Source organism: Gracilinanus agilis, chromosome 4, assembly GCF_016433145.1.
Source record: "Gracilinanus agilis isolate LMUSP501 chromosome 4, AgileGrace, whole genome shotgun sequence".
Lineage (NCBI taxonomy): Eukaryota > Metazoa > Chordata > Mammalia > Didelphimorphia > Didelphidae > Gracilinanus > Gracilinanus agilis.
Window position 1 is genome coordinate 349,342,604 of NC_058133.1, and position 15,088 is coordinate 349,357,691.

Genomic DNA, 15,088 nt, shown 5'->3' on the forward strand with positions numbered 1-15,088 from the left:
GGTGGTACCTCAGAGTTGTTTTAATTTGCATTTATCTAATCAAGAGGGATTTAGAGCACTTTTTCATGTGCTTATTGATAGTTTTGATTTCTTCATGTGAAAACTGCCTATTTGTGTCCCTTGCCCACTTGTTGTCTTGGGAAAGGCTTGATTTTTTTGTAAATTTGACTTAGTTCCTTATATATATGGGAAATTAAACCTTTGTCATCAAATTTTGTTATTTTTTCCCAGTTTGTTACTTTCCTTCTAAGTTTGGTTGCATTGGTTTTGTTTGTACAAAACCTTTTTAATTTGATATAATCAATGTCATTAATTTTATATTTTGTAATGTTCTCTCTCTCTTGCTTGGTCTTAAATTCCTTCCTTTCCCACAGATATGACAGATGCAATGTTTTATATTCACCTAATTTATTTATGATTTCACTCTTTATATTTAAGTCAGTTACCCATCAAATCACTTTATTTTTGCATAATACCATATTTTAGTGATATATATAAACATATACACATATATTTATAAGTATATGTATATATGTACTCACACATACATAAATATACTGAGAAAGAAATATAGGCCATAGAGTTCTGCTTCTATTTATTGTACCTCATATCATTTTATATTTTTCGCAGACCTTTCCACATTTCCCTTTATTCATACTTACTATTTTAATAATGGCACAATATTTACATGAGTTGATGAATTATCCATAACACATCAAACCATTTTCTAATTTTTAGGCACAGATTGTTTATACATTTTTGCTATTAATAATATACTATCAAGTAATATTTTAATAATGATAAATAACTTTTTCCCATTTTGATATTTGGGGGATGATTGGTTTTATGACCAAACTGCATATCATTTAAAGTTTTCCAAAATGTTTCTACCAGTCTGTAGACTAACCAAAATAGATTATCAACTAGATTTCTTATTCCTACAATCTTACTAATATACAATTTTTATCACATTTGATTTTTTCTATTTTTAGTGGTTATAGAGTTGTATCATGAGGTCATTTTGATTTTAACACCTGCGATTATTAAGAAATCTGAGAATCTTTTATGGTATTAACAGTTTGCATTTCCTTTAAAATGTGTATGCTCATCTTTTAACCATTGCTCTTTTGAGAAACATATTAGTCTTATCAGTAAGCTTCAATCCTATATAGACTACAGTGTCAGAGTGTTAGTTGATGCATTTATTTTAAAGGGTTTCACCAGTCTATTCTGTTTTGATCTGAGATATTTTAGTTTGCAAATCTCTTAAACTTTGTATTTATTGAAACCACTGATTTTATTGCATGTAATTTCTTCCATGTATTTAATAGAATTCCTCTTCTTAGTTGAGATATATTATTCCATTTTTGTAGCTTTTAAAATAAATTTTAAAACATTATGTTTTTGATACAGTTAGATATCATCATAGTATAAGATGCAAGGGGGGTAGATCCAAATACATTTTCCCCGTAAAGCCATCAAGTTTTCATAGCAATTTTTGAATAGATTTCACTCTATTTTTGGCATTGCTGATGCTCTATGGTTTTTAAGTCACTTATTCATTCTTATATTTTTTATTTTTACAATAACTTCTAAGAGAATAACATTACTATATTAAATACCACTTTGGAGGAAACCTGGTACTCTAGGTAGAGAACCAGCTTTGGAGTCAGAAATGTCTGTGTTCTTGGAAACATACTGATTGTGTGATATTGAGCACTGAAGAGATGATTTTCTTCATGGGAGTTCTCTATACCAATGACCCCACAGGTCTATCCCCATTCCACCAAAAACTATAGAATAAATGTTGATAGTTTCTATGCTGATATATAATATCAAACTTTCTTCTCCTTCCAAGAGACCTGGACCCTTTTATCTTTTAATCCAAGAAAAGATGACTAGTTTCAAAATAAAACTTGTTTATCACTCAGTTGTATCTGCCTCTTTGTGACCCCATGGATCAAAGCACACCAGTATATACTACTAGATGACACCAAATTATCATGAGAAACTCATTAAGGCCAATTTTCTCACAATAGGGTTTGCTACCTTGTGAGGTAATAACTTTACCACCATTATTGGAAGTCAGAGACTGTTTAACCTCATGTAGGGATATTATAGAAGGGGTTCATGCTTAAGTATTAAATTAGAATAGACATAGCCTCATTGCTTCCAATTCAGCTTGAGTAATTCCATGGCAATGAGAATTTGCTTATATGTGTTCTAATTCTCATTGTTTTCAGTGTAAGGAGAGTGGTGTGGACCCCACATATGTAGACAGACTCATATGTTGCAAGGCCTGTCATTATGTGTATGGTTCAAAGAGATGCAGAAAAGACAGCCTTTGCCTTTTCTCCCCCAATCCTTCTCTAAAGGAAACTTTATTCCTACATAATACCAGTTCCACAATGAACTCATGTAGCAAATAACAAATAAAACCATTTATCCAAATCATAGTAAAACAAATCAGAGAAGATATACTTAGGAGAATATATATCAGACAATTCTAGAATGAAAAAAGTTCAATTCAACCAAGCAAGAGTGTCCTGGGCCTTACAAGTTCATTTCCAGTTCTCCTTCAGTAATCTGAAATGGGGTTGGCCTTTTCCATCTTCTCTCTCAAAGATTGAAGCCAGAAGCACCCTGAGGGGACTCAGAGAGGAAATGGCAAAGGTTGTATCTCTCTTACCTCTCACAAACTCCATCTCATCTCTCATGCAGAGCAGGGTCTTCATCTCCACTAATTATTGTGGTTGTTCATTTGAAAAGGACCAGTGAAAAGTCTTGACTAGATGTCTTGACTGGTTTGGAAATTGAATTTAAGTGCTATAGAGTTGCAGAACTTGTCAGCCTTACTCTCTCTTCTACAGTTATCAAAGACTAGTGGCAGGACAAAAGTCAAGACAACTGGCAGTGGCCAAGGATGCATTGGATGACTTTAGCATCTTTGATGTCTGACCAAGTTCTGAGTGCTCCACAACACCTGCTTCAGCAGCTTTTAAGGTGGTTGGAACAGATTGTTCTCCTTCACCCATCCCACCCAGAAAGCCTTCACATGCTTGGGGAAGAAATCCCCCTAACTCACCAAGGGGTCTGAAACCTATCAGTTACCCTCCTTTCTGCTTTAGCCCATATGCTGAGACCAGTTTTACTGCTGCTCATTCTGTAGCTTTTTGGAGCCACGGGTGAGAGCTGGGTAAAAGGCAGATTAGCTACTCTGAAAAGGGCTTGGAAAGTCCTCAAATGAAAGGTGCTAATCCTACCTGAACACCTACCTCACATACCCGTCTCCACCAATAAAGAGAGTGACACACCAAAGAGCTTGGGGACAGGAGTTATTCAGAAATAAATTCTCAATGTCAGGAAAATTGTAAACTTAATATGGTATAACAGTTTCTACTTCACTAAACTCCGAGTTGGAAGTAGGATAGGGATTATTAAGCACCCGGAGTGCCCATTTTTTGTGTGTGTAGGACTGTATTTTTGTCTTGATCAGAAGCAGAAATGTCAGCCCTCTTGATTAAACCTATCCATGCATGATTTCTAACCCAATTTCGCAGATCCAAAGGGTATTTTGAAAGGCAACTGACATTTTGATGATTACCTAAGTTGGATCAAACCTTTCAGTGTTGCCACTTTTAAGATGTGTGTGACCTGTTCCATAGAGGAACCAAAATAATTGCCATAAATTATATGTGTATGGCTGTGGAGGGAACTCTTGATTCCCATTTGGGCTATAAAAATAAAATTTTATTTTTGCTTTTGATCTTTAAAAAAATCCATTTTAACCTGCCTCTTTAAGAATTTCTCCCTACATTTGTAAGTGTATTCATAATTATATTTTCTGTTTATAAAATTCTAAATGCATAAAAGGGTATAACTCAACAGTAGAAAATATACTAGCATTTCTGGCACTAGAACAGCTGCCAATGAGAGAAAAAGGAGATGTGTTCAATATTGTTTCCAAACCTGAGCTCTAGGTTAAGAGAGACCACTTGCTGTAGAAGATAGAAAAGCAGCTTCAGAGGTAGTAAGAGCTGTATTCAAATGCTGCTTCTTGGGTAGGCTGACTGTGGAACCCTAGCAATCACTTACCCTCTCATGGTTCTTGGTAAATCACTAAGACCATCAGATACAGAGAAAATACCTAGAGGGATTTGTACAGGGAATTTGCTCACCTGGGAATTCTTAATACTAATGAAATAACAAGTCAAGTCTGTGTACTCTTTCCTTGGATGTAGTCAAACTAATATTGATTATCATTATTGAATAAAGTATCTATGACAGGCAGTCTCCTATTTAATTTATAATTATCAATTGGTAATTAATATTCATTGGTTATATAAAAATAGTCTGGCTTTAAAAAATTGGGTATTTATGTTGAACCTTTCTGTCAGGGACACTTTGGGAGGAGATTAAATTGAAGCAGCTAAAGAGTTGGACACAACTGCAAATGATGGAATAAAAAACAACATAGCCATTTAAAACTTATTGCAGAATATGGTGTAAGAATTTAGTTTGACCTAGTTTCTGACAAACTGGTTTCTAGTTTTACTGGCAGTCCTTGACAAGTAGAGTTCCTCCTGAAGTAATTTATGTTGTTGGGTTTATTGTATTCAGTTGCTTCTGAATCTTCTTGCCTACACTGTCCAACTAATTTAATTTTCTATTTTTTAAACAGCATTACAAAGTTTTGATGATTTCCATTATAGTGTAATTCAGTATCTGGAAGTGCTATTCCCAATTCATTAAAAACTAGATCATTTTAGTAAAGCACTCAGCACAATACCTAGCACATAATAGATACTTAATAAATGCTTTCCCTCTCCCTAATTCTCCTTCATTCCTATTTTTAAAAAATTATTTCCTTTGAGATTCTACATATTTTGTTCATCCAAATAAATACTGCTATTATTTTGTCTAGCAATAAAAATCCCCTTGGTATTTTGGTTGCCATAGCACAAATATATGAATTAATTTATATAGTAGTATGATTTTTATTAAATTGGTATAACATAGGTATAAGAACTATATATCCCTTGAGTTATTTCAATTGTTTATTTCTTTAATAAATACTTTGTAATTGTATCTATACAAGTCTTGAGAGAGTTTTGGAAGATTTACTCCTAGATATTTTATGAATTTTTTAGTTATTTTAAGTGGGACTTGCTTTTCTATTATCTCCTGGATTTTGTTATTGCTAAACAAACATACACTTGAATTTTGTAGTTTCTCTCTTGTCCTGCTACGTTACTGATTTTGTTAATTGTTTCAATTAATTTCCTTGCTAATTCTCTAGAATTTTCTAGGCATATCTTCCTATCATCAACAAATAGGAATAAATAAAATAACTCTGTTTATCACTATGTTTTTAATTTCTTTCCTTTATTATAGAGGCTAAATTTTCTAGAAGCTTTAAATTTCATGTAATCAAAATTATCTATCTTACATTTTCTGATCGCTCTGTTTGGTAAAGAATTCTTCTCCTAATTGTAGTTGTGAAAAATGTGAAACTGTTTCATGAAAGAGTTGGAGAAAGGCGGTATATTTGCTTTGTTCCTATAATTGTTGGAAAAGATTCTAATGCTTCTCTTTTGCATATAATTACACAAACATATACATACATACACACACACATATATGCAGAATTTCCATCATTTAAGACATTCTTGTATACCTACTTCAGGGATATTTTTAAAGGATAAATGAATATTATACTTTGTCAATAGCATTTTCTACATCTATTTGACATAAGCATATATTTGAGATGTTTTTGCTTTAATATGTTTATGTTCATAATTTCTCAAGTTGAATCATCCTTTCATCCCAGACATAAATACAATTTGAGCATAGTGAATAGTTTTTTGGATATGTTGTTATAGTCTCTTGCCAGATTTTTACATAAAAGTTTTAAAATGTAAATTTATTAGTGATGTTGTCAATAGATCCCTTGCTTTGCTTTATCTTTCCCTGGTTTATGTATTGGACCTATATCTGTTTCATAAAAGGAATGTGGTCTAATTTTTTTCTTATTTTTTGGAAGTAATTTGTGCCACATATAGGTGTTAATTTTCTTTAAAGTCTTATGTAGTTCTTCTGTTAATCTATCTGGACTGGTTTTCCCCCTCTCACTGGTAGCTCTTTTACAGCTAGCTCAATTTTCTTTTCTGAAATTGTACTAAGATGTGTGTCTCATATTCTACTCATTTGAATATTGCATATTTTTGTAGATTCCCCTCCCATTTATTTTGTTTCCATGTTGATGGACTATTACTGCAGGTTCTGATAATTTTCTTCATTTTTTCTCTGTTGTAATTACTGCTACAGTTCTGATGTTTGAATCGCTGAGAAAAAGGATGTAGTTCTGCCCCTAGTGTACCACTAATTGTTCATAAAAGCTTAATAAAATAGTTAGATTTAAGTGCAAGGCATGATTATTTAGAAATAAGGGCATACAAAATTTTAATGTAATAGTGAAGGACTCAAAACTTAGGCAAGCAATGCTATTCCCTAAATTATGGCTTCCTCCCCCACTGTTTTTAGCAGCTGCATAAATGCTAAAGGGGACTTAGGACATTAACAGTATAGCACCAAAATTTAAAATCTAATTTGTATGTGCATGTATATCTTTTTAACTCTGATAAGAAATAGCACAAATAAGCTAGCATAGTTTTTTTTTTCTTTTCTAACTGAGGTTTCTGTTCTCAAAAAGCAAGAAAAACAGATCACATTAACACTTGGTGTCTATTTCATCTGAAGAGATGAGAGATAAGCTATCCCACACTGTGTGAATTTGCATTTAATCTCTGAACAGCAGGGAGTTATCTACACATAGTGAATCTTCCAACTTTACTACACATTCCTTAATTTTTCTAATAAAACAACTGAGCAGATTAGCCATGGCTTCTTCAACAGGAAAATTCTCACTTCTTAAAAAATCCAGGGGGAACAGAGTTGCATATCTAATATGAAAAGGCTGTAACCATTTTAAAAAAATTCTGGTTCACTCTTCATTTGCTTATTTTTCATTTTCCACCTGTCTTGAAGAGCATAATTTTAGATATGAAAGTTGTGAGTTAAAATGCCAATTATCACTACCATTACAACAAATATAATTTCTACACAGTGTGTATAAATTTTCCTAGATACAAGCAAATAGAGGGAGCTGCTTCTGGAGGGTGACAGAAAACAGAAGTAGTAGCTTTTAAAAAATTTTTCTATGTAATGGTGACATGGTATTTGAGCCCTTGGCCATTCTGTTAACCTTTCCTAAAGGAAATATGGCTTGAAAAGCATCCAAGACTTTGTCACAGGTTGAGGAACACCATGGACAGAAGTCATGAAATAGAGGATGAAGTAGCAGTTAAGTTGGAGTAAAACATAATCTATGATTCAGACATCATTTGAAGGAAATGTGATCAGTCATATCTGAATCTTTGTGACCTTATTTAGGTTTTTCTTTGAAAAACTACTGGAATGAGTTGCCATTTCCTTCTCCAGCTCATTTTACAGATGAGGAAATGAGGTAAATAGGGTTAAATGACTTGCCCAAAGTCACATAGCTAATGTCAGAGGCTAGATTTGAACTCAGGACAATGACTATCCCTGATTCCAGGGCTGTCATTCTATTCATTGTTCTGCCTAGCTGCTCTTGGAGGAAATATGAAAACACATTAGTCAATGATAGTTTATAAAAAGATTTTTATGTTAGCAGTGTTCTAGCCATGCCTTCTTATTCATTCAGATACATCCCAGGCATCCTATTAGAAGGTAAGCATCCTGAGAGCAGGGATTTTAAAATTTTATATCTTGGTGTACATACATCTAGAAAGTTCCTAGCACATTAAAAGCTTAAATAAATAAAGTTGAATTGATTCGGCAATTCTATGATCCACAACAGGGCCCATGTTAATGTGACTCTAAATAGGAAGTTATTTTCTATGAAAAAGGGAAAGCAGTTATGAAGTGTACATACCTCAACCTTAAGTGTTGTCTTTGTTCTAACATTTTGAATCTCCTTGGGAAGGGCATGACCTTCATACACATTTAGAATTTTAAAACAAAAGAGCATTTTGATTATTCAAACCAATCCCTTTATTTTTATAAAGACAAAAGGTTCCAAAGAGGGGAGTGACTTTTTCATGGTTACTAACCAGTAACAGTAACAGGCCTGGGATTGGAATTCACAACTTTGAATTATTCAGTCAGGTATAATTCTAACTACTTTATCACTTCTTTTCACATTGGAGAATATAGACCTCAACCCAATAATTTCCCACTTGCCAAATCAGGGCACCGCCACTTGAAGTAATGCTATTTCCCTTTGAAATGTAGCTATTAGCTCCTTGTTCTAAAGGTGATATGATCCCTAACTTGATTTCAAATTCTCAGGGTCCATTAAATAACTTGAGAATTCATTCTCCCATGAATGTTTGATGTGTTGTGATTAATTGATTTTGCTTTGTTTTTGTAGCTATGGCTGCTCTTAAAGAAGTTGAGGATGAGTGTTTCTCTAGGAGATATTATAAATCCTCCCATTAGTCATTCATCCCTTCCAAACACCAATAACTCAAGTTTTAACTTAGAAGATAAATATATATGTATATATGAAAGAGTTTCTTATAATTTTGAACATTATTTATCATTATTATTAAACTTTAGATCAAATACTGTTTCTTACTAATATATGTATATATATATGTGTGTGTGTGTGTGTGTGTGTGTGTGTGTGTAATGTTGGCTAGCAGATATCATTCAATTACTCATCTTTTTTGTTTTTAAAATATCTAACAGTGTTAAATCTAAATTCAATAAGATGAGGGTCAACCTTTCAAAAACAATTTTATTAAAATTATCCAGTAGGCTAAATAGTGCCATAGATAGAATTCTTATAGTTTAAAGAGATTCTGTAGAATATTTGATTTTTTAAAAAAGGTAATGTATACATCTGGGTAGCTGTGACATTAGTCAATGTCTATTGATGAGAGTGTAGTAAAAGATAATGGCATTTCTTTCAGAGGTATATAGTATCCTGGAAAGAGTATTAGATTTGAAATTAGTAGAGTTTGGGATTCAAATTCCACAAAGGACTCGTATTATTTGTGAGTAATTCTCTTAACTTTTCAAAGCATGAGTTTACTCATAAAAATGGGAATCTAAATGCCTATTTGTAGACTTGTTGTGAGGACTGAATGAGAAAATATATCCAAAGTGCCTTGGTAATATTAAATTTAATAAATGTTTACTAAGCTCTTACTGTGTAGAAAATGCCATATGGGAAATACGAAGGTTAAAAAGTAAAACAGAAAATAATGTTAATAATTATTATTTCTAAGTAGAAGATATTTAGTTTCAGAGATTAGTATGAAAACTGGTCAGAGGAACCAAAGAATATAGCCTGGAGAAGAGCTGACTTAGAGAGGAGGGAGAGAACATGATAACTACTCAAAATGTTTGAAGGGTTGTCATAAAGAGGAGAGACTGGACTTGTTCTGTTTGGTCCAGAGAGTCAAAATATAATTAGCCAAATTTAGACTTACTAGAAAAAATACTTAACAATTAATTAGAGCTGTCCAAAGATGGAGAGATTTACCTTGAGAGGTGGTAGATTGCTCCCTTTCGTAAGTCTTTCAGCAGAGGGTGGATGAGCCAATAAGACGTAACTGGAATTACTATGGCATATAAATTGGATGCTGAGACATCTGACAACTCTCAATTTCTGCCCCATTCCGTGTTACACTTGAGAACTAACTGTGCACATTAATTAACCCCCATTCCCCTCTTATGTTTCTACCTGAGCCTACACATTTTCAACAGCCCTGGGATTTTTCAAGCAGTATCCACAATGTTCTTCCTTTTCCTTGTTTATAGGATGATTCAGCTCAACAAAGATATTAAGTCTCTAGAAGCAATCATATATCAAGTAACCAAATTAAGCATGAGATGATTTGGATACAATGGTCTATAGTAGCTTCTCTGGGGATGTTACTCAGAAGCAATTTCCAACAGTTGGCTCAGGAACATCCTCACATGGACCTTGCAGGTTGCCCAAGGGTGGTTATTTTTGCCTCACGTACCTTTCAGAGGAGTTTACAGGTAATTCAGAGTGAGACGACAGGCATTCATTTACACTTTCTATAAACTTGCTGACTTCCTGGGTCAACATCAACCTTTCAATTATCAACAGAGACAAGGGTAACAATAGGCTATAGACACAGAGCAAGGGAAGTCTAATCCTTTGTCCAGGATTAGTAGCAAAAGCAGCTGAGGGAGACAAGGATCAGAAAAGCAGAGGGATAGAACGTCAGAGTCAATCAGTTAAATGGGCAACATAAGAGAGGGCTACAAGTAGTAGTAGTAGTAGTAGTAGTAGTAGTAGTAGTAGTAGTAGTAGTAGTAGTAGTAGTAGCAGCAGCAATTGCTCATGTTTTTATATCACTTTAAGGTTTGCAAATCACTTCACATCTATTATTTCATTTGATTCAACAACTCAGAGAATTACTGCTGCTGTTAAGCCTCTTTTACAAGGGTTGTGTTGGGGGTACAGGCATTAGAAGGTTTTATGTGAGGAAACTGAGGCTGAGACAAAGTAAGTGACTTTTCTAAGGTCACATAGCTAATAAGTATCTGAAGCAGGATTTGAACCTAAGTCTTTCTGACTTCAAGCTTAAGCTTTATCTATCAGGGGTCTGTTGCTGCCTCAAGTAGGAGAACAGGTTCACAACCACACTGAAGACCAATCACATCAATGCTGAAGCCATTTCTTGCACAAGCTCACCTATATGTCATGGGGGTTAATCATAGGAGAGTTGGTAAATATCTTTGAGGTGGAAAAATTCAATTGGTATTCCCTAGCTTGGAGGAAGAGCATAAAGAATTAAACTACTCTTTGTCATCAAATGCTGATGTGAGAATACCAAGCTTTTGCTTCCATTTGCACCTAACTATCTATAGGACTGCATTAATCAGTCATAGATAATATTTAAAACTGAGAAGATATAATTCCAGAACCCAGGTATAGGTGGCCAGGTAATAGTCACAAGCATTACTCGAGAATAGGGATAACAGACTCAGGATTTTAGCATTGGAAAGGACCTCTGAGGCCACTTAATTCAAACTATATCTGAAAGAAGAATCCCTGTTACAATGCTGGTGGCAAGTCATCATCTAGCTTTGGCTTGAAGACCTCCAATAGATGGAATGACCTACTGCTTAACAATCTGTTTTGCTTTGAGATAACTATACTGATTAGGCAATTTTTCTTCCTACTGAGAAAAATAATAATTCATATTCATATGACCATTTTTACTTGAGTTGAATGGATCTATAACTTCATCCTTTTGGGAGTTCATTCCATCTATGTAATCCCTACTCTTGTCCATGTTATCCCCAAATTTTCCATATTAAGTTCCACCCTTTCTAAAGTCTAAAGGTTGGTTTCTTTATGATATGTCAGTGTGATTATCTTTAGTCTTATTTTATAGATAAACAAACTGAGACTCAAAGAATTTGCTAAGTATTCAAGCTGTAATTTGAATACAGGCCTTTGCATTCCAGCAATCTTTCCCTCTTTCCTGATCTAGTAAGTAAATTTCATCAAGATTGGAATTGCCTTTATCCTGAAGACTTTTAGAGCCATTTGAAGATTCTGAAAGCAAATGCTCTCTTGCCTGGGGTAAGGCAATTAGAAGAAAAAAACTTTTCTGTGACAAAAAAGAAACTCAACCAAGAAAGATGTTTTGATGAAACATTGTCCTTAGTACAAAGGCACTAATTCGTTCCCCCAAAAATATGACTTTTTGAATGCCAGTACTGCCATTTTGTATTTATACATTTCTCATGAGTTTTTCCACACCTCACTCCTATTCTAAATCCATATCAGTACGATGGAGTCAGTATTCTCAATTTTGAATCAATCTCATTGGCTTAAGAGGAGCCTGGTTGAGGAATATCTAAGGCTTTAAAAAGTTTTCATAAATTAAAAATATGATTGCTCAAAAATTTAAAATATTATTGTAAAAAATCTTTGAATTTTTCTAAGTTCATTGGTTTTCACACTCTTGGTAGTGCAAAGGCTTGATGATCTCATCCCTGTGGGCATTCCCTCCAGTGATATAGGTCATTGCCATTCCTGTGTTACACTTGTCCACACCCTCTCATCAGAGGATCCACTTAATGTATGGAGTGCCTTTCTATCATCTCTTAACATCACAAGATACTAATAGAGAATTTAGGCTGTCCATCAGCTATCTCTTACTCTTCTTACATCTTTCCCCCCCCCATCATACATTCTTCTTACTCTTCTTACATAGTCCCCCCCCCCATCATACATTCTTAGGAATTCTATTTAAATTAATCCTACATATCCTGTGGCAGATCACAATGGCTATATCAAGAACAGATAAGCTGGCTCCAGGGTAAAATGAATGCACTAATAAATGATGTACTTACATGATAATAGTGGACTGAGCACTGGACCTTAGTCAGAAAGTCCTCATTTCACCTGTCACCTTAAACACATCAGCTGGGTGGCTCTGGGAAAATCACTCAATTTCTGTTTGTTTCCTCATCTGTAAAATTGTACTAATGATAACACCTACCATCTAGGTCTCTTGTAAGGACCAAGTGAGATAATATAATGTAAAGTGCATTGCAAATTGTAAAATGCCATAAATGCAGGCCATTATTAATATGGTTGCTATCACCATTTGTGATCTTTCAGTCAATATGTCACATTTAGCTAGTATTTTGCAGGCATTATTTCAATGTAAGTATTGCCCTAATTTTGTAGATAAGGAAACCAAAACAGATAGAGGTGAAAAGACTTTCCTGTTCAAGGTTACTCAAATAGTTTAACATAGATCTGCCAGTTCCAAGTATACTGTTCATTCTGAATGAGCCTCAGCATGTTCTGTGAGTTTGAAAAGTGAACATTGGAGAGAATGCTCTTTGTGTCATTTGACTTGCAAAGTACCGATGTGATGTACCCCAAAGCGGGAATGTTGAACAATCAGTATTTTGTTGACATGCCAATAACAGTGCATTAGTTAAGCGAGAAGATGGCACAAGGTAATTTTTTCTATTTTGTTTGGTTATTCTAGAACATTATTTTTTAAACTGGAGAATGTCACTTTAAGCCTCCCTGACGGATTTGCGCTTTTTTCCCTAAGTAAAGAATTTCTACATGTGCAATCATGGAATTCTCAGGGAATAGAAGACAGCCTGGAGCTCATTGACATAAGACTAGTATTCCTCTAAAATTGTTAATATGCCTCCTAGGAATAATTATAATGGTGATAACTGACATTTATAGTAATGCTTTACAGTTTAAAAATCCTTTGCATATATAATTTCATTGGATCAATTAATCAGCAAGCATTTATAAAAAGCCTACTATCTGCCAAGCAGCGTGCTAAGGGCAAGGGATTCAAACACAAAAAGGGAACTAGTCCTGGACCCCGGGGAGCTTACAGGGATCACAATGATCCTGTGAGACAAATAGACAAATTCAGTGTCATTCTCATTTACAGATGAGGGAACTGAGAGTTGAGTGTGTTATCTGCTGTTAGAGATTAAGTGAAAGAACTGAGTTACAGGTCTTCTGATTATTAAAACAAAAGTGCCCTTTCTACTATACTTCACTATTGCAATTTGACATGTTTATAGTAAAACTCTGCACAATTTACTGCTGCATACATGGTGAATTAGTGCAACTAGGTGGCACAGTGGCCAGAGTCCTGGGGTTGAAGTCAGGAAGACTCATCTTTCTGAGTTCAAAATCAGCCTCAGACACTTATTAGAAGCATGACCCTGGGCAAGTCACTTAATGCTGTTTATCTCAATTTCCTCATCTGTAAAATGAACTCGAGAAAAAAATAGCAAATTACTCCAGTATCTTTGCCAACAAAACCCCAAGTGGGGTCACAGAGTCAGAGACTACTGGACAATAACTTAATTATTAATCTTTGATATGCATATTTCCCCTTATTGAATAGAATTTTGAGTGTAAATAAAATACATTTTAGAGTTCATCTATAATTTTTAAGTTACTAAGAACAAAAACATTATTATTTAAAATTTTCATGCAATTAGGGAGTTATCTGGCATGGAGGAAAAGTTGCTATAGATTTGGAATTAGAGAACTTGGTTCTTTGCTCCACTACTTGGATCTTGAATGACTTGGACAAGTTGCTTAAATTCTCTGAACCTCAGTTTCCTCATTTCTAAAATGAGAGGTTTGAACTATGTGGCTTAAGGTCCTTTCCATCTCTAAATTTCCTGATATAGCTGACATCTATATAATGCTTTAAAACTTTCAAAATATTTTACATACATTATCTTATTCTAGCCTCACAATAGTTCTGTGAGGCAAGGTGCTTTTATAATTCCTACTTTACAGGCTGAAAAGTGAAATGACTTATCTACAGTCACATAATAAATTTTTGGTGTGGAAAATCAACTCAGCGTTTTTTAAAGCTAGCACTCTAACTCTTTTGTCAAGCTGCCTGTTGCCGTTGCCTGTTTTAATCCAGTCAGATTATGGATAACTTTCTAAAGCATACAGTAATTTTAAAAACTTTTTTTGAGTTAAAAGGATTTTTTCTATAAGAAATATAAATGGCCCACATCATAAGAAACCCATCCTACCCCTTTCCAGTAACAGAAACATATTTTTAGCAATATGTTAGAGGCATCATCTAATTTAAATTTTAAGCAAATGAGGAATTTGTTGAAACTAAATTGTTCCTGAACCAGTGAAAGCAATATGAATGGAAAACATACATAAATAATTGAAGAGTGTACAAAAGGAAAAGCCAGGAAATCATTTGCATTTTTGAATACAGCCAAACTCTCATTTAATTATACAGCAGTGGGTTCTAAGCATATATTTTTAGTCAAGCCTGCAAACCTGCCAGATGCTAAAGTAAACTAGATAGGCCGATTATGAATTGTGTTTCATTAACATCAGCAGAGACTTTGTACAAGATAAAAAGCCTTCACAGATTGGATCTGAGACAAAGGTTTTTTTGTTGCCTGCATCCCAGTTTGGTTAAAATACCCCCAGAACAGGGCAAACTAGGGCCTTCTC

The 15,088-nt window shown here is 34.2% G+C and overlaps 1 protein-coding gene across 1 annotated transcript in view; it reads left to right on the forward strand.

Annotated features, from left to right (window-relative positions):
* Positions 1-15,088, forward strand: part of GRIK2 (glutamate ionotropic receptor kainate type subunit 2) — a 767,698-nt gene that overhangs the window by 44,913 nt on the left and 707,697 nt on the right. The gene's annotated exons all lie outside the window — the stretch shown is intronic.